This window comes from Protopterus annectens, chromosome 4.part1, assembly GCF_019279795.1.
Source record: "Protopterus annectens isolate FY-2018-M chromosome 4.part1, PAN1.0, whole genome shotgun sequence".
In the NCBI taxonomy this organism is placed as follows: Eukaryota; Metazoa; Chordata; order Ceratodontiformes; family Protopteridae; genus Protopterus; species Protopterus annectens.
The window spans coordinates 827,084,470-827,106,847 of record NC_056734.1 but is presented as its reverse complement, the minus strand read 5'-3'; the positions used below and the strand labels follow the sequence as shown (position 1 = coordinate 827,106,847).

The following is a 22,378-nucleotide window of genomic DNA, read 5'->3' as shown; positions in this document are numbered from 1 at the left end:
GCAGTTCGCCAGGGGTATTATTTGGTTTGAACCCCCCCCCCCCACCTTGGGGGGGCATTCCTCAGCCTCCTCTGGTATAACTACCCTTTTTTCTAGAGGTACTTTAGGGTCTGTTGGCTCAGGGAAAAGTTCATAAAGTTTCAGCTCCTCCAAGGGGAAGAGATTTTACTCCAGAATGTTCTTGGTCCTCCGGAAAAAAGGCACCTGGAGACCCATTCTGGATCTTTCTCAACTAAATGTGTTTTTGAAGGTTCCTTCCTTTCAGATGCTATCCCTTCATTCCTGGTTTTCTCTTCTGCTTTTCTAGTTTCTCTGTATCTCAAGGATGCTTGTCTCCTTATCCCTATTCATCCCCTTTTCAGGAAGTTTTTACTTTTTCTTTGTTGCTTCCTGGCATTTTCAGTTCTCTGTTTTGCCCTCGCTGCTATGATTGCTTTTTGCAGATTGAGGGGAATCCTATATCTTTCCTTACCTGGACAACCGGATGATTCAGGCCACCTCTTCAGATATTTACTTCAGCACCTTCACTTTGCTGTTTGGGTCCTGCAAAGCGATATTTACTTTGAATTTCCAAAAGTAATTCCTGACTCCTCCTCAGGATAATGTTTTTCCTAGGGTGCAGTCTCCAGACTGCTCAATGTTGAGATCTCTGCCTCCTTCCAAGGGTTTAACTTTGATTGCTTTCTTTCAATCCCTTCTTCCTCTGGCTTTCTTTCAATCCCTTCTTCCTCTGGCTTCCATTACAAGTCAGGAAGTTTCTAAGGGCTGTGGTTATATGGTTTCCACTATTCCTATGCTTCCTCTGGCCAAGCTTCATATGAGCTCCAGTGGTTTCTAAAATCAGTCTGGCTTCAACATGCTTATCCTTTAGATTTTCTAGTCCCACTTCTCCCATGTTTCAAGTTGAACTTCAGTAGTGGATTCATCAGTTGTCCGTCAACCCAGGGTTTCCTTTTCAGTCTCCAGTCCCCTCTCAGGAGCTCTTTACTGATGCTTTAGATGTGGGGTGGAGGGCCTCCTTCAGCTCTTTGAAATTGCAGGGCCTTTGGCTTTTTCAACAAAAGAAAGACCACATCAGTGTCAGTGATAGCCCTTCTGGCTCTTCAGGCTTTTCATTCGCTTCCTTCCAGGGTCCCTCAGGATTCTCACAATATCCACAAATAATGGAGGGTAAGATCTAATCCCCTGTGCAGACTTAATTCCTTCAAGTTTGGGATCGAGCTGTCCAGTATTGGGTGACCCTTCAGGCAGTTTACATTCCCTCAGATCAGAGCATTGTGGCAGATTCTCTTAGCAGGTTCGTAACACACTCATGAGTGGATGCTTCACAGGGATGTGTTTCTGAATATTATCCACCAGTGAGGTATTTCTCAAGTAGATGTTTGTTTCCCCTCTGAACAGATAGCTTCCTCTCTCTTGCACCAGAGCCCTATGTCCTCTGGCCTGTGCGCCCTTTTTCTTGAAAGGGGGTGTTTCCTTATGCCTTCCCTCCCCTTCCTCTCATACCAAAGGTCCTGTCCAAGGTAGAACAGGATGCTCCCAAAATCTTGCTGGTGACTCCCTTTTTGGCCTGGACAGCATTGGTTACCTCTTCTGCATTTAGCCAGTGGCAGTCATCACAAGTTTCCTCACAAGTAGACCTACTTGGACAAGACGGGTCTCAATCCCCACCTGTCCCTCTTCACCTGACATTGAGTGATGGGGTTTTGATCCCTTTTAGACGCCTTTTTTCTGAGGCTGTGCTTCGGGTTTTGTGGGAGGCCAGGAAACCCACTACAAGAAAGTCTCATTTTTCCAAATAGTAAAGATTTCCTCTTTGGTGTCTTTCTTATAACATGAATCCACTCACTGTGGATGTTCTTTTGATTCTCTTCTCTTATTTGCATGTATTGCTCAATGCTGGCTTGGTCTATTCTTCTGTTTAAAGCCCACCTTTCAGCTATTTCTGCTTGTCTTCATTTGACTTCCCCTTTGGCTTCTAGATTCGTGATCATACGGTTTCTTAAAGTTGTCCTTCACGTTAGGCCTCCCTGCAGGCGTATTCCTCCTTCCTGGGGCTTAATTTTGGAAAAATTGATTTAGGCTCCTTTTGAGCCTGCTGCTTTAGTTTCTTTGTAGAGTTGTTCATGGAAGACTGTTCTTTTGGCCCTTACTTCTGCCAGATGGATATCTGAGCTGCAAGCTCTTTGGCTGTTCCTCCTCCTCCACCTTTTTTTGTCTTTCATGACAAATTGTCTGTATTAATCCTCCTTTTATGCCCAAGGTGGTTGATGAGTTACCAAGCTTAGGTAGCCTAGAACAGGGAAGATAACGAGACCCTATAGAATTATTTAGAAATATTTAGGACATTTTATGAAAATTTTTATATAAAGCAGAGAAATATGGAAATCAAAGGTACAAATGGAAATGTTTACGAAAGAATTGAATATGCCAAAGTTAGAGGTAGATGAGGCTGTTACCAACAGGATAGGAAGGGATGACAAAAATGACTATGTATAACCAGTCTACAGGAAAGTTATCAGGATTAGATTGTATTCCTATGAAAGTTTGGAATTTGGGAGGGGAAAAAAAACTGAAAGATTTGGAAGGTTAGTATTTTGAGAGAAGTACCAGCATCCTGGAAGAAGATGGGGGTAACTGTAATACATAGAGGGTAATGATCCATCAGATCCAGCTTCGTACGGGCCCATTTCAATACCAAAACATAATTATAAAGTGTTTGTCTATAATGGCTAAAAGAATGGTAAAGGTGATGCCAAAATTGATACATATGGATTGATGTGGTTTTGTGGAGGGAAGGCAAACATTTTACTATTGACAGAACATTGATCACCCAGAGGGAAGCAGAATGTAAGAAAGTACCACTTTTTTATTGGTCTGTCTTGATGCACAGACTGCATTTGACAGAGTAGACTGGGACTTCATGAACAGGGTGGTGGAAGTATTTTCTTTCCCTGATACAATTGTAAGGTTGATTAGAGGAATATATGAGAGATCGGAGGTGCAGCTTAGTGGATGAGGTCCTCTCCCGATAATTTCTGCTTGAGTGGAGGAACCAGGCAGGGTTGTCTGCTTTCCACTTTGTTTGCATTATATTTTTAGAACCATTGGCAAAGAAAATAAGGGACTCTGATTTGAAGGATATAAAAGGTATGGTAGTCAGGAAAATCTGGCTTTGTTTGCAGATGCTATTATAGGTTCATACGTGTGTACTAGGCTAATGTCCCTGGAGCCTTTACAAGCCTAACCCATAGGATTACCCTGGCATCGTGCCACCCAACCTTAGTTCCTAGTGCTTCTGTCGAGTAGAGCCACTGGAGTGATCCGTGTGGTGAGTAGAGCCACTGGAGTGATCCGTGTGGTGAATTTTCTATTTCCCATCCACTCTTCAAGATCTCTCTTGAAGAGGGCCAGTGAGGTCCTCTGCTTGACCTGTATGGGAAGTCTGTTCCATAGCATGGGTAATCTCGGGGTTATGAACCTGTGCCACCAGTATTTTCGGTTGATTGTGGTAATGAGGTTGAGGTCTCTGGAGTGTGTGGTGCGGGGAGGGATTGGGGTTTCTTTAAATGTAGCATTTCTAACAGAGCTGTCTCAGACATGGCCTTGTAAGTCAAGCAGAGATCGCCTCTATAAGTAGGTGATATGCGACGGAGAATAGTTTATTTTTACTCTGTCCTTATAGGACAACTGTTTAAGGCCTAGGATCCTCTTTGTGAGGTACTTTTGCGGTCTCTCCAGTTGTTGCAGGTGTCTAGTGAGGTACATGCCAAATGGAGTGGGTGTTGTACTCTATGATTGGCCTAATGAGGGAAGAGTAGAGGGAGACATTGACCTTTTTCTTCCTGGATGCAAAATCCTTAGTAATGAGATGTGCCGCATAGGACTTTCTGACCACAGTGGCAACGTGGTGGTCAAAAGAAAGGTTGCTGTCAACCTGTGTTCTCAGATCTCTTATAATGCATTCTGTGTTAAGTGGACTACCATCAGTGTAGTAATTCAGGGGAACTGGGTTTTCCCAAAGGGGATGGAAGACCCATTTTTTGGCATTGAGCTTAAGGCCATGGTTCTGACACCAGTTGTTGGTCTCCTTGAGGCCTTTCTTTAGGAAGTCAACATCACTTGGGGACTTAATGGCTCCCAACTTGCAATCATCTGCGAATGTTGTCAGCCAGTGTCCCTTCGTTTTGGCCTGGACTTCAGAGAAGTAGATTCCAAACAGGAGAGGATCCAGGACCTTGGAGTCAGCTACTTTCACACTGTGGGTTCTGTCTGAGCTAGTTTGCAACCCACCTAGTGATATAGGGGTTGATGCCTAGCTTAGTAATTAGTGAGGAATGGTATCAAAGGCCTTGGCCAGATCAAGGTAGGCTGTATAAACCACCTTGCCTTCATCCACAGCTCTGGTGACTGAAGTCATCCCAATATGAGCAGGCATGATCTACCCTTCACAAAACCAAACTGTGTAGGATCCAGAGTTTGGAGATTCCCTGTATCCTTGTTTGTTAGTTCCATGATGATGCATTCCATAGCTTTGCACATCAGACTCTGGCTAATGGGGCGATAGTTCCCTCTGTCTATAGTCGCTCCTCCTTTGTGGAGAGGGATGACTGTAGCAGTGTGCCATTCGGTAGGGATAAAGCCTGAGGTGAGGCTGTGATTGAACAGGGCACACAGGTGAGGTGCCAGTTCACTCTGTAGTTCATGTAGAACACAGCCAGGGATACTGACAGGTCCCATAGAAGCTGTATTCTTGGCCTTGGACAGTGCTGTTTTAACCTGTGCAGCAGTAATACTGGGTGCTTGGCAATCTACTGGCATTGTGATTGGTCCTTGGGGGGGGGGGGGGGGTAAAGTTAGCACTGAATCTGTTTGCCAGTATATTTGCAATATCTGTTGGCTCTGCATAGGAGATACCATTGTGCAGTAGCACAGAGCAAATCTGGGTATTGCCATGGAGATTCTTTACATAACTATATAGAATATCTTGTGGTTGATGCTGCAATTCTGTTTTCATTGCTAGCTTTAGAGGGTTTGATGAGGGATCTCAACCTTTTGCTGAGGCTGATAAGGGAGTTTTTCCTGTCTTGGGACTTCACCTTATTCCACATCAGTTTCCTCCTCCTGTTTGTAGAGTTTGTTTATGGTAGGGGACCACTAGATTGACTTCCTTTTTTTTTTTTTTTTTTTTGAGGAGTGTCTTAGTTCTCGTGGGTACAGCCAGATCCATGCATTTGTACGTGTTTGTACAGTGCATTGGTGTACGATATGGCGGTCATGCAACTATTCTCCATTTGCATGGGTGCTGTGAAGTTGGCCACTTCTGTTTTAGGAGCCCAAAGTTAGCTTTGGAGAAGTTTTTCATGGTGGTTACCTTGGGGGGGGGGTGGATTTCCAAGGTGATTTAGCTTATGAACGGATCTAACCAGGGAGGGGTTGAATATTGGTGTAGAACAGCGGTCGCCCATGTTAGTAATGACCAGGTCAAGGATGTTGCTACCTCTGGTGGGGGTAAGAACGAGTTGGTCCAGGACATTGGAATTAATGAATTCCAGAATGCATTGGGCAAGTATATTGGTACATGAGTAGTTTTCCCAGTTAATGGAGAGGTGGTTTGAAGTCGCTCAGTATGAGTGTGTTGGGTTGGACCCCAGTATTCTCCAGGGTGCTTGGGAATGTGGAGTGTGAATCTTGGGACATGGTTGGGGATCTATAGTGGCTTCGACCTGAATTGCTGTCTTACCCAATGGTAGCTGCACCTGAAGTATCTCAGATGCGTTATGTTGGGCTACCAGTCTGGAGGTGTGTGTATCTTTATGAATATGGAAACACCACTACCTTTGGAGCTTCGGTCCAAGTTCTGGGGCCGAAAGGTATGGAATGAGTTGTAGCCTGGTAGTGCAGGGGTGCTTTCTGCTGCCTTGAAACAGGTCTCTGTTACAGCACAAAAGTCGATGTTCTCCATTTTAAGGAGTGCTTTGAGTGAGTGTATTTTGAGATTTAGACTTCTAGCGTTGAGCAGCATGACCCTCGAATTGCATTCGTTTGTAGATGTCACGGTGGTAATTTGGTCTTTGGAACACCACCTAAAAAAGGCACTATATGGGTGGCAAGAGCCTTGGCCAGTATCCGGGACCACAGGCATGACAGATGCAGGGCATCTCTGGCAAAGCATCGAGGTCCGTCAATCATGTCATCCCAGACAGATACTGGATCCCCCTAGAATGACACCAGAAACTTAGCCAGTTGTTGAAATCAATCATTTTCTGCTTGTACTGTGGTATTCTGGGTGATGGTAGTATGCTGCTGAGGGCTATGGTCATAACCAGGGGGCTCCTCCATGTCTCTCCTGTAGTTCATGGAGGTACGTCTCAGGTCATTCACACCCACGTGTACAGGGACAGTCATATTTGTACCTGTTGTTGAGGGACCTGAGTGCATGCGTTATGTGGTGGATCCTGGCGCCTGACAGGCAGCCGACTGTTACTTTCTCCTTATTTAACGTAGTGAGTGGGACATCAGTGTGCTTCACTATGGAGTCACCTATGACTAGTGTGTTGGGCATGCTGTTTTGCTCAGGGGCTTTGGGTGAGTGGCACACTGTTTAGGAGAGTTATGTGTCTTGTGATCAGTGTTGTGTTATGGTGGTAGAGTGCGTTTCTGCCTTGGAAATCTCTGCCGTTTGGTTAGATTTTTGAGAGCCTCCACGAAGGTGGGTGTGTGGTTTGTGTTTTTATGTGAAGGCAATGCTGGTGTTTTCTGGAGGGCTCTGTGTTCCATGTGTTGTGATGCAAGTGTTGACCTTCTTGTCTTAACCAGCTATTCCGGTCTTTGCTGGATAGTGGGTGTCATTTGTCACAAGTCTGAGTGTTGGTGGTGGGGGGGGTGTAAGAGGGGAGGGTTGTCATTGTACATGAGGCAGTTACTACATCGCTTCAGGATGCCCAAGTTCAACAGGTTAGTAGGGAAAAGCACAGGGAACTGACCTTTAGACATGCCTGGAGGGGTGGGCATTAATAAGTACTGGAGCCGTTTCCTTGTAGAACGTTTAGTTCTGGTTAGCACTTTTGTGTGCTACAATAATTTGCTACAAGAAGTCTGGTAAAGTGCTAAACTAACAAGCTAGTAAAATGCAGGAGAGGAGAAACTAGCAGATCTAAGGGAAAAATTGAAGAACAGACTTTGGTACTGCTCAGAAGCTTACAAACAGTCCTGTATACAGCAAATCTGTATCTGGACTAGATTAGTTACAGGAGAGGTGGGAAACCAGTGTAGATCTGGGCTTTTAAACCAGAAAGTTGAAAGAGATGGAGAAACTGCCCAAATGGTCAAACTACAATTCCTGGGCCAAAAACTACTCCTTTTGTGGTAGATAGGCTACCTAGTACTTGCCACTCCCACTGATGAGCTAGAAGGCTTCCCTCCAACACAGAGAGGCTTTGAGGGCTCAGAAGCTTACAAACAGTCCTGGATACAGCAAATCTGTACCTGGACTAGACTAGTTACAGGAAAGGTGGGGAATAAGCGCAAACGTGGGCTTTTAAACCAAAAAGATGGAAAAAACTGCCCAAACGGCCAATAAACTACAATTTCTGGGCCAGGAACCACTACTCTTGTGGTAGATAGGCTACCTAGTGCCTACCACTCCCACTGATAAGCTAGAAGGCTCCCCTCCAACACAGAAAGGCTTGGGGGGGCTCAGAAGCTTACCAACAGTCCTGGATACAGCAAGTCTGTATCTGAACTAGACTAGTTACAGGAAACAAGCTTTGCTTTTTACAGAAAAGCAGCTAAAACAGCAGTAAATACAATTCAAATGCAGTGCAGGCTAACACACGAGTGTGTAGCAATATTACGGCAAATACAGTTTAAATAAATGCAATTAAATTAACAAATGACTAAAAACAAGTGCAGAAGGCAGTAAATTAGAAGGTGACTAACGAGCAGTAAGTGCAGAGTAAGAGCAACTGAACAGAGCACGCAGGACAGCAAACTAAGACCGTTACAATGAGAGCAGGTGTGTGTGTGTGTGTGTGTGTGTGTATATGTATATATGTGTACATGTATGTATGTGTATATATATATATATGTATATATATATATGTGTATATATATGTGTGTGTATATATATATATGTATATATATATATATATATATATATATATATATGTATATAGATATATATATATATGTATATAGATATATATATAGATATATATATATATTATATGGGGTTTTCTGTCCCAAATGCTCTTTGTACACAATGGATACAGCTGAAGAGATGAGACTAGGAGTGCCTGAAATCCGAATATGATCACACTGCACTCTGAGTATGCAAATGAGATGAGCCCAGAAGGAGTTCCCAAATACAAATTTACAAGAGGGCGGACAATTTCAAAGCCACCAAGATCAACACCAAAACGAGAACAGGGAGGGATGGTGGGGAACTAACTGTAGAGACCACAATTTTCAATTTAATATTCAGTGAAAAAAAAAAATGCAGTACTATATGAAAAAGTGCAGATAAAAGTGTACTTAAATTCGCTGATATGTCCAGTTGACTGCAGGTAGATCTTAGCCAGCCAAAGCTCTGTTATTTTAGCAGAAATAACACAAAATGTAACACTTGTATGGCAAGACAAACCCTCTAGGCTAGGAGCTAAACACAGAATATCAATGAAATTAAACTACCCCTACTGCTACCAATGTCTAACCTCTAACAAGTTCTCTGTAGAGAAAGAGACCCCGATTTTCAATTTATACATGACAAAACCCAAAGGGACATTGCAGTGTTGTGAAACATTGTAATCCATTTTCAAATATTCTCTGGATACAAAATTAATGAAGCTAAAACAAATGCAGTAGCTGTACATTATGTACCGACATGCAAATTGATCCAACAATATCCATATTTATGGGGACACAATAAAATTAAATATTTTGTGTCTGGATTAGAAATGACACTGGTGGCCGCTAAAGATTTGTGGGAAGAGACCAAACAGAAGACGATACAAAAATTGAGAAACTGAAAGTTTTGTTATATGGATACCAAGATACAAGCCATTAAAATGTTTAGTTCCTTTAGTCTTATGCACAGGTCAGGCATACTTTTATCAACCAGAGAAGTTGTGGATAGCAGTTAAAAAGAGTTGAAGGATTTTATCTGGGAAAGGAAGACAGCAAAGGTCAAGTGAGATGAGCTGATTCTATCAAAAGTACAAGGTGGACTAGGATCACCTAATTTGAGGGGGTATTTTAGAGCAGCATAGTTGAGGCTCTTCTACGTAGCACAAGCAGAAAACTAATTAAAAGTGGAGAGGAATGATGCTGACACAGGGAGGAAGCTCAAGAAGTAAGGAGAGAGTGGGTTTTTGGATGCAGACTCTTAAGGAAAACAACCAAAATCATAGTGTTATATTCATAAAATAGGGAGTATTCTAAGAACCAAACCAGCATGAGAATGGAGAAGAGATTTTGCAAATAGGGATGACTGTGGTAAGGGGGTACAGGTAATGGGCAAGAGGGAGCTGGAATTTATTGGAGAAAACTGGCAAAGGAACCACGGTATTGGGAGAACATAACTTGAAAGGAAAAGTTAATACAATGGGAAGAGGCCCAGAATGTATTTGGACTGCAGGTTAGAAATTGCCTTCCCTGTCCAAGATTGATATCCGAGTATAGACAGAGAAAGAAATAGGGAGCTCCTAAATGAAAGGCCAGCACTGGTAGACTTTTTAATAGAATCCAGAACAGAAGCTGTTTTTAAAAAAGGAATAATTAATAAAGCATGTTGCTTGATAATTATAAGAATCAATCTGAGAACCTTAGGATTGGGAAGAGAGATTGGATAAGTAGTTCACAGAGAGACAATGGGGGATCTATGTAGATCTCCCAAATATGCAACAAAGTCTAGAAGATTTAGGATCTTTGCCTGGAGGTGTTTACATAGGTATTTTTATACCCCAAGTAGAATTTCCCTTAGGTGGATAGCAAATGTTGGAGTGTAACAGGGAAGAAAGGGATAGCTTGGAACATATATTTTGGGAGTGTAATGAGCTGGCAGACTTTAGGGATTCCCTGCAGACCGCTCCTGTCAGAGATGCTGGGTGAGCAGATTGGACAGACTGGAAGAGATTACTTTTTTGTTATGCTACACAATTGGAATTGCCTAGATATAGTAAAGCCTTGCTGAGTCTTAATTATGGTGGCTGCCCAAAAAGTAATTACTAGAAAATGGAAATCAAAGCCTAGACCGACTTTACTAAAAGTAGTGAGTACAGTAACAAGAAACAACTGGAATTGGGGTCTTTAGAAAAGGGAAGGAGCAAACTACACAGGACAAAAATGGGAATTGTGGGAACAGTATATGCAGAGCAGGAAGGAGGTTTAAGAGGCAGGATTTGAATGAGACATATAATGCTTAACTGACAGTGACTGGATGGTTTATAAGTGATTGCAGCTATATTTGTTTCAGTGGTGTCTGTGATTGTAAACTGCAACTAAAGTAGTATTTTGTATGTTTTTTATTTATACAAGTGTAAGATTGTCTCTGTCATATGTGATAATTTAATAAAGATGTTTGGTGGGGTTGAAGAGTTGTCTCTTATTCAGTCTTCATTTGTCCACTTCTTTCTCTTCTCCACAGTCTTGCTAGTGAGAAGGTTCTTCACATCTTGGATTTGCGTAGGCAACCCTGATATTTGGATAAAACTAAAGCCATTTGTAAATCTGAGCAGCTTTTTGTTTTCTTTCATCCTAGGTCTTTGTTTGGCTGTTTTCAGGCAAACTATTTCCTTGTTTTATTCCTTTCGTGGGAAGTGCCTTCCATCTGTTGAGGCTTATTCTGCCAGGACTGTGGCTTCTTCTGGTACTTTTTTTCAAGGGTTTGGATACCACTTCTATTCTTGAGGCAGCTACATGGACTTCCGTGCATACTTTTACCAAGTACTGCAAGCTGGATGTGTTTTCTAGACCTAGAGCCAATTTTGCCATGGCCATTCTTCATGAGGTCTCTGCTGGCCCTTCCTCCTCGTCCTCTTATTTTCTTCCTGAGCTATTGTACTCTATTTATTGTAAAGAATACTGCATCAGTAATAAAGGGCGTAGTACAGTACAGCTGTGTAAAAATAAATAAATCTTACTATAGTAGGAGATGATGTCTTCACTGTTGCAATGTTTGCCCCTTCCCCCTTCCTTTTCTCTTTCTGGATGTACTTGTTACCTCTGTATCCTTAGACTGTCATTCCTACTGGTGCTTTTCGGTTCTGAGGATGGTGTGTCCTGGCATCTCCTTTCTGCCCTGTGCTGTGCGTGTGTGGGGAGCGTATGTGTGACATTTTGTAAAACAATTCTGCAACAAGCGAAGAGAGGGACATATACTGTGTTTTTTACACAACTGTACTTTCTAGCTACCCCAAAAAATCTAAAGTAGTGGATTCAGATACCAAGGCTTCCGAGAACATTTAGTCTCTTGTGCTGCACTGACTGTTAAGCATATTTCTGATGTAGCCCCTCTCAAAAGGACTTCCTCTGCTTAAGTCCCTAATGATTGGTTTGCTTTGAAACTGGAGTCTTGTACCAGCAAGCATTCTTCTTCTGCATCCATAGGCATCTCTTGGAGAAATATAGAAGGCATTTAAGAGGCAGCAGATTTGGAAACGGACATCTTCCCACCTTGGCTTCAGGGAGAGCATTTTCTTGCCAGGTTTCTCCAACCTAGCTTCTATTCTTTTCAAAGTTAATTTCAAGCCCTGTTATTTGCTGTGCCTGGATGACTAGTCAACATTGATGGCCTTGAAGGTTAGTGCCATTCACCTCAACTGTTCCAATTTTGTGCGTGTCTTCTACAGTGAGTGTTCTGATCTTGACCACCTTTGGATCAGTTCCCTTCTCCATGAGGGGGAAGGTGCTGTTTTAAGCCTCTTGTTATTCCATTATGTCAAGAACTGTATACTGTCCTTGGTCTTGGCCTTTCTCCATTTGATGTCAGAGACTGGGGTATCTGTATCCACCTTGACTTGGGTCAGACATATTTTCATTTTTCAGCTTTGGTACCGCCCCTGGTTGACTTTGTGCATTGTCTGCTCTTTTAAGCTGGGTGGTTCCTGTCTTAACTTTGGGACTGTGGTGTCCTGATGCCTACAATGCAGGAATCTCTTCGAGTTGCCCTCCCTTGTTTATTGATCCAGGCCATGGCTTATCTGCAGCTTAACAATTCGTCTTTTTATATGTAGCATGCAGCCCTTCTACTCTGTGACTGTAGGAGGTAAAATTTAAAACTGAGGAAGCACACAGATTTTCTATGGAAATCTCCTGACCTGGAGAACAGATGGCTGACTCCACTGGCTTACCTCCCATTGACCCCCTAATTTGAGGAGGTTTTAAAGCTCTTCAGGGTCAAAGCTAAGTTGCCCCAGGACATCCTTAGATTTCTTTGGTTGCAGCTTTCCCATCATCCTGGGCTTTGTTATGGGTGCTACTTTCATCTAATGAGGAACAACGAAGAACGCCTGTAATGAAGGAACTGACTGCTGAGTAAAACTCTGTTTGTTCCTCACAAGTACCAATAAAAATACAAAAGTTGGCGCTTTCGTCCATTAAAATATGGAGTTCTTCAGCCATAATTCCTTAATAAAATATTTTAAACGAGCAGCACATATTTAATCCTTTCCATCCACGACCATGTAGCCCCACCCATCCATTGTTAGTGACCTTCCTTTACTTTGCCAAGATTGTAAAACAGCACAGTACATATGAGCACCATTTAAGCCAAACAAATGATGCATTGGGTGGAAATGGGGAGAGAAATTCATGATGAACCAAATAATTAAAAGAAGAAAAAATTCATTACCAGTGTTTAAATTATTGAAGATGTTAAGATGAATTAAAAATGAAAAATTCTCTGAAACATAAGGCATTATAAAACCTTTCTAATAAGTCATTTGACTGCAGCACCAGAGGTGTAGTCTAGCTAGCCTTGTGCCAGTCTTGCCCGTCTTTTTACATGGACAAGACTGAACGCAAGATGGAGAGGATCTACGAACATGAATATAACAATAGAAAGGGGAATACCCATAGCGCATTGGCTAATGAAGGCCATTCCTTTTAGGTATACTATGATAGAGGAGGTTGAGAGAGGATGTAGGGGGTAACCCATGGTCTTTACGACTCGAGAAAAGAGAACTTTCCTGGCAAGCTATTCTTAATGCCTACTCTTGGCCAGGAATGAATGAGTATTGTTCCATTAGCTGCCTATTAAAATTGAGTGCCCTCACTAGATGAAAGTCCCTTATGGGGGGGGGTACATGAAATTGGGTATGAGCATATGGATAAGCTAAGGGTCTATTGGAATATATTCATATATTTTCAATAATTAACTGTTTAACAACATATGTTTTATCTATTTATGTAGTTGTACATTAACAGAGCATCATACATTTTCCCCTGTGTCAGAGTAGAAGAGCTGCATGCTACATTTGTGGATCTGTGTTTATATAAAATGGTCTTCAAGAACTTTTAATAGAATTCTAATAGACATTGGTGTGTGGGTGTATGGATGACTCAAGTTCCGTGCCTGGTCAAAGGTGCTTTGATTGTATAAAGGCTTTAAAATGCCTTGTGTTTCAAGGAGTTATTTTTTTAATTTACCTTAACATCTTCAATATTTTAACACTTGTAATGGTAATGAACTTTTCATTTTTGGTTCATTTTGAATTGTTCCCAGTGTTTTCACCTAATGTACCATTTTGTATGGCTTCAGTGGTGCTCGTATGTACTGTACTGTTTCACAATCTTGGCAAAGTAATGGAAGGTCACTAACAACGGATGTGAGTGGCTGCATGGTCTTTGATGGAAATTATTAAATACGTGTGGCTCATTTAAAATATTGGTACTTGCATATTATCACAACCACATTCCAAACATCTGGATAATACGTAGCTGCCGATAGCAGCTTACTAACTGTATATTACAAATATTGACAATTCATAAGTACTTTTAGGCTTTCTCCATACTTGTCTAGCAGGTTGACTTCTGTGAAAGCAGGAGCCAATTCAAAACATCAAATTATGTTGGGGGGTTCACAGGGCAGTCTTTGATCCTATGCTGTGTTGCAGAAAATGTCTGCAAAACCCATGCCTGTACTCGAAAATTAACGGTTCATAAGGAATGGATGAACAAGTGTTTATGTACAAAAGAAGGAAACGGCAACCATTCAAAATTAAGTATGTAGATATGGGGAGGGGTTTCTATTTAAACAGCAAACAGTTGCAGAAGTTGTCAAAAGGACATCTACAGACCATTGTATAGGTTTTGGTGTGATGTCTTTATTTTTGGATATACCAAAAGCTGTAGATTCACGACATTCTGCATAGCTAGCTTTTCTTGGTACTTGTTTAATGATGTATAATTCGTTACGAATTAAAATGCTTACCAAACACATTTCAGAGTTTGTATGTGATCAGTAAAAACATTCAACCGATACCTTAATTCCACAACGATCTGAAGCTATACTATGCCATAAAGTACTTCTGTCTCAACAGATTTCAGGCATTTTCAGTTTTCTGCTTTTATTCCTGCTATGGTGGCATTGGAATGTGGTTGCTATAATATGCAAGTACCAAACTATTTTATTAATGAATTATGTCCACTGATATTTTAATGGACGAAGGGTCCAAATTTTGTATTTTTATTGGTACTCGTGAGGAATAAACCTTTTTTTATTCAGCAGTCCGTTCCTTCATACAGCCGTTCTTTTGTTGTTCCTGGTTTGTGTGAACTTTTGTTTTTGGAATTTGGCTTTGTTTATTGGATACCTTCAGCTAATGAGTTGGTCAAATTAATACTATGTAATGCCGGGAAGAACCTCATTGTGGTGGCTCCAATCCCTTGATACCAAGACCACACACAGACGTGCACGCAGACTGCCCCAGCAGCTTGCAAAACATGGTGGTGAGGGTTTATCACATATCTGAGCTATCAGTTGATTGAACCTTTTCCCTGTACAGAGATGTTCTTTTTACACTTTGCTATTTGTTGATGATGCCAAGTATTTATTTTATTTGTATTTGTTTGCCAGGATAGAGCACTTGCCTTCATGGATCAACAAGTAGTAGTAAAAGATCACAGGAAGACTGATCATTTTGCATTTTTTTTGTTTTTATATCTTACATGTGTTAAACATGAGGAAAAAATTAGTGGTGTTCCTATTCCTTTTTACATGAAGATGGAGAGACTTCACAAGTTCATGGAAAGAGAAAAATCACTCCAATGAATTAAAGTTTAACGCACTTTGGATTTTGCCTCTTCAGCAGCGTTGTCGGAACTAAGCAGCTGGTCTCAACAGGAAGAGAGCAGTTTAAAATTGCATTTGAAATAATTGAAAGCGGTGTACCGGCCTCTGACAGCTTTTAAATACAATATTTCATGTAGTGCATTAAAGTGATATGTCACTTAAACTTTAAGGAACAAGATCTTTCTAGCTGTGCAGGGAGGCAGTCAAAATGTGGTAGACAGTTTTATGGTTCAATCTCTATCTTTAAACAATTCTTTTTCATCTGTGCAGAATGGGTTAGTGGATGCCATATGCAAGAAGGTAAAATTGTCTTTTGAATGTAATTTTGGATCTGTGCATCTTTCAAGAAATTGTACAATGTGGGTGCGTTAAACAGGTTTATCTGTTTACTACACATTGCAAGAATTGGCTCAGAACCTTGTGTATTTTTCTTAGTACTTGTACATTTCTAATATTGTGCAGTGTTTTTCCTGGATAATTTTTTTTGTGGTGGTTATTATACTTGTTGGATTATAGATCAAAAAAAAAGTGTGACTTATGGCTGCAAAATTCCTATCTCAGACATTCATACAAATTCTCTTCCATTTTGGGGGCTGTCACCCAGAAGAACAGTGTTCGATTTGTGTTGCCTTTGGGCATAAAGCTGTTTCGGGGAGGAGAAACAAGGGGGTTCTTGCCTCTGTTGGAGAAGATTCCGCTGCTGCTGCTTCAACTAAGAAACCTGCTGAAGAGCGCCATGATGAAGTCAAGCCTGTAAGAGAAATCCAAGGAACCAAAAAAATCAGTCCCCAGATGCTCTCCTTTCTGCAAAGATTTTGAAGCCTTTGGATCCGACTTTGAGAGTTGGCATCTATTATTGGATCCCCAGTACTCCTACCTTGCTGACTCCAGTGAACAATGTGACTTCAGTCTTGCCCATGTTGTGATTTCCCCCATCCTTCTGGATAGGCCTGCCCAGTGGCTGTCTAGACCTTCGTCTACTACTTAACTCCAATTTGATCCTTTGAGTCCATTAGAAACTGACCTTGGTATGATTATGAGGCTTTTGAGGGAGTGCTATCTTGTTCTAGGGCGCAGAATTCCTTCTCTGGATTTGATTACTGGGAAAGTCCGACTGAGTAGGAGCCCATTTTCAGAGGAGACCTGGAAAGAAAAGCTCCAAAATATTGCAAAACATTTTAAAAATAACTTTGTCTTTACAAAATGTAAAAAAACAAATTATAATAAATTATACCAAGTTAGACACTATGTGAAAACATTGGATAAGAATAGATGCAAGTTATGGTATTGATTCAGTAGAGAAATTTTAGTTTATAGAGAGATTATAGGTAAGTTAGTGTAATATAAACAGGAATTGACAATACAAAGTGAGAGAAAAGCAGGCTTATGCTATACCTAGAGAAGCTAGGGGAGAAAAAATGATAGAAGTCTGGGAGTGAATGGGGTTGTAAAGTATGAAGAGGCATTTTGTGCACATTTAGGGATATAGTTTATCCTGGTGTTGAGCAAGAGCAGAGCCAGCTTTTTTCCAGAAAATCTTTCAGCATGGTTTTGATGGTTGGGAGATAGGGAGTCACAGGCTTTAGCAACATGAAAGAACAAACACTGCTCAGCAAATTTGATAAGTTTGTGGGCAGACAGGAGTTTTTGGTCATTGGATCCTAATGACAGACTAGGAACATAGTTGTATAGAATGTTTAGTGCTGGACAAGCAGATGGAGTCTGGATAATTTTAGAGGTGATTAGACACTCTGTATATGTTAGTTGGTGGGTTGCTTTAGTGATGTACAGTGCCAGATTCTGAAAGGGGTAATTGCTGGAAATTTAGTAACCTCATTGTAGCATTGTTCAAGATTTGATTTTTGTGATTCCTGAAGATTAAGGATATGAGCCCATCAAGAAATGTAGGGAAGAGATTAGTGGCAAGTGTAGCTTTAGTTGCATCACTGGGGGAGTTTATCTGTAAAGCATTTCTAGTTTGAATTTTCCTTAAGCAACTTTGTGTATGCAAGTCTAATATAAGATTATCATCCCTTATAATTTGCTGTGAGAAGTGACTTAATTGATGGTAAGATCGCGAGAGGACGTCTAATTTTGTTATTTCATGGGGGAGGTATTTTGGGGGATTTTTTTTTTATGGTTGAGTTACAAAGCCACATTTCATTTGTTGTGAAATTTACCTGATTAATTCTTTGAAGGTGTGTCACATTGAGTATGTGGTTATCTTCACACTGTATTAGGGAGGCTTGAGGGTGTGTAGGAGAATGTTAGAGGAGGGGACCAAGGAACCAGTGATATAGCCTTGTGGTACACTGGTGCTGACTGGGAGATATGGAGAGAGGGTGGAGTACTATTTTACCTACTGTCTATTGGATAGATAGGTTTTGAACCATATAAGGGTGGGCTGAGAGAGACCTAATGAAATACAAGTTTGCTGTGACACTGTCAAGGCTTTAGATTAAGTTGTCCTCTCAGGCATTTATCTCATCAGTTGATGTGGAGCAAGAAGAGATCAATCCTTCTAAAAGCAAGACTAAGGCTGTCGTGCATTATCAGTAGGTAAAACTCTTCCAGCTAGCATTCATCCTCCATCACCCCATAATGCACCATGGTGCGTAGCCTTTTCAGCTAAACACAACACCACAATGAAATACTGAAGGTGCCTGTCCTCTTCAGATTTTCACTGCTGTGCTTTGTATTTGGTCAAGGGGAAAAGAAACGGGCTTTCTTGTTTGGACTTTCCAGCAAAAAGTCATGAATAAATCATTTGACTGTTTCCTTTCTGAAATTAATTTTGGAGCTTTTAATTCGGTATTATTTTTCAGGGCCTAAGCCAAAAGCTCAGCCTCACACTTCTAATGCTGTAGCCATTCAAATAAAAATGAAGTCCTTTCCCTTTGAATTAAGGATTTTCTTGATCTTTGTTGGGCTTCAACCCTTTGTGGACAAATATTTTCATCAGTGTAATTATGGTGTAAGATGGATCAAGCTAGGCTAGAAGATGGTGCTCAGGACATGGTGTGTCACCTCTTTGCTGAGGAAGGAAGTGGTGTTCATCTTACCTCTACAAACAGCATTGACTTTAGAACCAGACTTAGCAAAACTGCAGGTGGTTTGTCTTTCCATTCTGGAGGTGACTCACAGGAGAAGCTTCAGGCAGGAAGATGCTCACAATTGAAACTCTCTTTTTATGTTGAGTACAAATGCTACCATTGTGCAACTCTCTTTAAGGCTACTTGTGCCCAGAGATGCTATATCCCATACCATATCTGGTATTGGTTGTGATAGCTTAGCCGAGGCTTTCAAGTAAGGTAGCTTGCTATCTAATCCATTGATCCATCTATTTTTAGATTGGGGGGGGGGGGTCTGTGGAAAAATGTTCACTCCTTTCCTAGGATATCCAGTTTTCTTTCCAGCATTGCATGGGGGGGCTGTGTCAGAGCCATTCTTTTTAGTCTTTTGGCACGGTCAATGATGACCACCTAGAGGTGGGTATTTATTTAGTATTGGTACTGTCAGTGATGTTAAGGTTGACAATCCTGACACAAATGTTAGTAGCTGGGTTCTTTGCTGTGATGTAAGTTTTCCTGCTGATTTTTTTTTTCCAGCTTTGCGTCACCACTGAAGGCCAGCGCAGCCTTGAGTTGCTGACCTAGAAACACTGCTGCATGTTTCAGAGAGGCAGCAGTCTCCCACCCCCCACCGCATTTGCTCTGTAAATGGTTTCTTACTCCTGCTCATGTCCTGTGCCTCTGAAAATCCAAGGAAATCCCTGAGTAAGAGGAAACATAAGTTCTCTTCCCTTCAAAGTTTGATAGTGGTCTTGAAGTATACTGAATCCCTTGCATCTCCAGTGAATGTAGATTTGGGGACCCTTTGGAGGTTGTCTATCTTGGGGCTTTAGTACTCGCTGACTTCCTGCCTTTTCCACAAAATATATTGCCAAAAGCATTTTAGATTTTCACAAAGGAAAGCCCCAATAGTATTTATCCTATATTCCCTGTCACCAAAAGATTGAGCATTGGATACGAAATTTTATTCACTGAATCAACAGTTCAGTTATTTCCCTTAACTGATGCTGGCCCCATCACTTAGTCTTTGCAAAAAAGAGGCTTTTGGGATTACAAGACACAACAAAGATAGATAAGAAAAAAAATCAGAATGTGTCAGCAGGACGGACAGGCTTAGGATTTTATCCTCTCTCCCAAGGAAAAGGTCCTCAATTATATTTTAGACATGAGAAGCCTAAACACCTTTTCGTCCCCTTTGCATCAAGTTGCAATGGATCTTTACTTATCAGGATGAGTAGGTAAGATCATATGCCTGGGCCTCCAAGATGCAGGTCTTCCCATTAAAAATGAGTGTTAATAGAACCAAGTCACTAATGCTTACCTGTATTTGCAGCTTGTTAGAGGTTTCAGAATTCCACAATTTTCCAGTATTTAGATGACTGGCTCCTGGCTGCAGCTATGGTTTATGCATTGATTGCAGCAGGAGACTCTTATCTTGCTATTCCACTCTTGCCATCATGGAATGCTTTACAAAGTCGCACTTGAGCCCTTCCTAAATCATATTCATTGGCTGCAGCTTGGGCATACTTAGAGCACATTTCTTAGTTGGAGAAAATACAGTCCTTTTATTCCAAAGTGAGTCTGATATTGGAATTGGCGTTCAGTTCATTTTTGTGTCTGTTAGGTGTTTAGGTAGAATCCATCCCAGTGATATCCTGTGCTGGGCGTCACATAGGAGTGTTAGAGGATACTGCAAGTAATTTTGGTTTCACATTTTCTGATCCAGTGCCTCTTCAAGTTTGCATTTCCATGGCTTGCAAGAGCCACCTGTAGTGGAGGGTGCATATTCTGATTGTGGTGAAAGGTTGCACCCATTTGTCTACTGATGCTTTCAGTGGTAGTCATCATGGGTTATGCCAACCTAGATTGGAGTGGGCATTATAAAGGATAACATGATTCAAGGTACCTGGATATCTTTCATGGTGGGTTTGCATGTCAGTGGTTTGAAGATGGCAGACTTTTTGACACTCTGCTTTCTGTTCTGAAGGTGCAATTTACTGTACATACTATTGCTGAGCTTTTGTACATCAGCAGACTAGGGGAAGTATGCCTCAGCCAGTGCCACCATGTCAAGAGTGTGCGAGTGGGCTGTTGAATCCGTACAGATTTCCTGTAGCCAGCAGTGTTAGGGTGAGTGGTCACTTCAGTTGTGAACCATCTCATTCTTGGTGTACTCATGCTGAGTGGTCCTTTGTTGGCCCAGAAGTTTTCCCAAAAGTGGATCAAACCTGCGACTTGTTTACTTCTCAGTTTAACATCAGATGTAGCAACTGGAACTCCCTCTAATTTTTTGGAGGGAATGCAGTAGGATATCCTAGTAGAGCAATGTCTGTTGGACTTCCCTTTTTCTAGACCTCACCCATACCCATTTTTTCAGATGATTTAGAATGCCTTCCTTCAGATAGCCAAGATCATGTGACTATTTTTTATTGGGTTTGATAGATATCGTTGCCATTTTGCCTTGCCTTGCAAAAGGCACGGCTGTGTCCCTCCCAGGTGCCACTCACCTGAATAGACAAGGTTCATCCCAGACACTCGTTCTTTCAGGTTGTTTTCCAGTTTCACAAGTAACCAGAAATTCCATGCGTCTTCACAAGTAAGTGTTTTTCATCCCCCAAAACCTAGTAAGCCTTGCCAAATCTGCATATTTTTCAGTTTGGGCTACTGACAAATTAACTTTTTTTTTTTTTTTATAATATCCCTGTCCTACCCAGACTCTTACTTTTAGATTTGTGATCCAAGGCTGGGTTATTGTCTAGTCGAAGTGCGCCTTGCAGCCAGATCCATTCTGCTGTGAAGGCTTTAGCTCATCTTCTCTGGCTTTAATAAAAGCTTTCAAAAAAATTTTGAAGGTCACATTCTTGGACTATTTTTCCCCCATGTCTGTCAACCATTGAACCTTCTCACAGTGGTGTGCTGCCCATTTGTTCCCATACCTTGGTGTTATGATGAAAGCTGTTCAGAGGGGAGTGTCATGAAGGTATGTTGTGTCCCTCACCTACAATTCTTGCTGTAATTGTGTATTAATAGCCTACCCCCACTCCCCTCAACAAGGAGGATGAGCAGTCTGTCATCACAGAGGCTCACAATGCTTTTCCTACATGGGTATATGCTTGCCCACATCCACTATGAAGGATGTCGTCTATTAACGGCTTGTTGAGCCTTGTTTCTGTTCCCAGGCCAGGTATTAGCATCTCGTCTACTTGTGTGAGGCCAAGTATTAGCATCTCATCTCGTTTTTGAGGCAGTCAATGCTGTAAGTGTATAGCTCTGCACCACCCTCCCTTCTGCAGTAGGGATATGCTTATCCTACCTTGCCAGTGCTGTCAAGCATTTGAGCTGCTAATCAAACTCTGGCTGCCATTAGCAATGGATACATTATAAGTTTGTCATCTCCTGCAAGATCTGTGGGTTGTACTTCATATTGCAAGAAGTTAGCCTTGCGAACCTGTGAACCTCGAGCTTCTGCAGAACTGAAAGCACTTTTTTAGAACACTGTTACTGATTGATTATACCAGTAAAATCTGTCTCCTTATTTAGTGTTCCACTGAAATGGTCTGTGCAGCAGTCTCTCTATGCTAAAAAACAGTATTGTGACTTACCTCAATCAGTCTGTCTGCATCTATTTTTCCTGAAATTTGCTTACCATGGAAAGAATATTGTCCATTACAGAGAAGTATATTGTCAGTTAAGGCTCTGTGTAGAAAGAAAAAAACTTTAAGGATAGCCTACCACTCCTTACTTTCTCAAAAAGAGAGGCTGGTCAGAAGGCTTTCAAAAATGACCTGGACTAAGATGTCTGCTTGATGTCATCCAGTTGTGTTACAGCATATCTCTTATACTGTAGGCTCATCCCACTTAAACTGTCATTTATATCCACAGCCTTTTTCAAAAACCTCAACAGCATTTGTGCATAGGATACTTTACCTTTTATGTACTCATTCATAAGGCAGTTTAAGCTTAAGGTAATGTCCAGGCCTTTTTTGAGGGGAAACTTTTTTTGTAAGGCTTATGT

At 41.4% G+C, this 22,378-nt stretch overlaps 1 protein-coding gene across 1 annotated transcript in view; it reads left to right on the top strand.

Annotated features, from left to right (window-relative positions):
* Nucleotides 1-22,378, top strand: part of TSC22D2 (TSC22 domain family member 2) — a 424,303-nt gene that overhangs the window by 28,576 nt on the left and 373,349 nt on the right. The window lies entirely within an intron of this gene.